Source organism: Rattus norvegicus, chromosome 11 (genome assembly GCF_021556685.1).
Source record: "Rattus norvegicus strain SHRSP/BbbUtx chromosome 11, alternate assembly SHRSP_T2T, whole genome shotgun sequence".
Classification (NCBI taxonomy): Eukaryota; Metazoa; Chordata; class Mammalia; order Rodentia; family Muridae; genus Rattus; species Rattus norvegicus.
Window position 1 is genome coordinate 30,304,864 of NC_141544.1, and position 1,313 is coordinate 30,306,176.

A 1,313-nucleotide genomic window follows, 5' to 3' on the forward strand; every position below is an offset into this window, starting at 1 on the left:
GACAGATACCAGGTATCGAAGTTAAATCAGGAACAGATAAACCAGTTAAACAACCCCATAACTCCTAAGGAAATAGAAGCAGTCATTAAAGGTCTCCCAACCAAAAAGAGCCCAGGTCCAGACGGGTTTAGTGCAGAATTCTATCAAACCTTCATAGAAGACCTCATACCAATATTATCCAAACTATTCCACAAAATTGAAACAGATGGAGCCCTACCGAATTCCTTCTACGAAGCCACAATTACTCTTATACCTAAACCACACAAAGACACAACAAAGAAAGAGAACTTCAGACCAATTTCCCTTATGAATATCGACGCAAAAATACTCAATAAAATTCTGGCAAACCGAATTCAAGAGCACATCAAAACAATCATCCACCATGATCAAGTAGGCTTCATCCCAGGCATGCAGGGATGGTTTAATATACGGAAAACCATCAACGTGATCCATTATATAAACAAACTGAAAGAACAGAACCACATGATCATTTCATTAGATGCTGAGAAAGCATTTGACAAAATTCAACACCCCTTCATGATAAAAGTCCTGGAAAGAATAGGAATTCAAGGCCCATACCTAAACATAGTAAAAGCCATATACAGCAAACCAGTTGCTAACATTAAACTAAATGGAGAGAAACTTGAAGCAATCCCACTAAAATCAGGGACTAGACAAGGCTGCCCACTCTCTCCCTACTTATTCAATATAGTTCTTGAAGTTCTAGCCAGAGCAATCAGACAACAAAAGGAGATCAAGTGGATACAGATCGGAAAAGAAGAGGTCAAAATATCACTATTTGCAGATGACATGATAGTATATTTAAGTGATCCCAAAAGTTCCACCAGAGAACTACTAAAGCTGATAAACAACTTCAGCAAAGTGGCTGGGTATAAAATTAACTCAAATAAATCAGTTGCCTTCCTCTATACAAAAGAGAAACAAGCCGAGAAAGAAATTAGGGAAACGACACCCTTCATAATAGACCCAAATAATATAAAGTACCTCGGTGTGACTTTAACCAAGCAAGTAAAAGATCTGTACAATAAGAACGTCAAGACACTGAGGAAAGAAATTGAAGAAGACCTCAGAAGATGGAAAGATCTCCCATGCTCATGGATTGGCAGGATTAATATAGTAAAAATGGCCATTTTACCAAAAGCAATCTACAGATTCAATGCAATCCCCATCAAAATACCAATCCAATTCTTCAAAGAATTAGACAGAACAATTTGCAAATTCATCTGGAATAACAAAAAACCCAGGATAGCTAAAGCTATCCTCAACAATAAAAGGACTTCAGGGGGAATCAC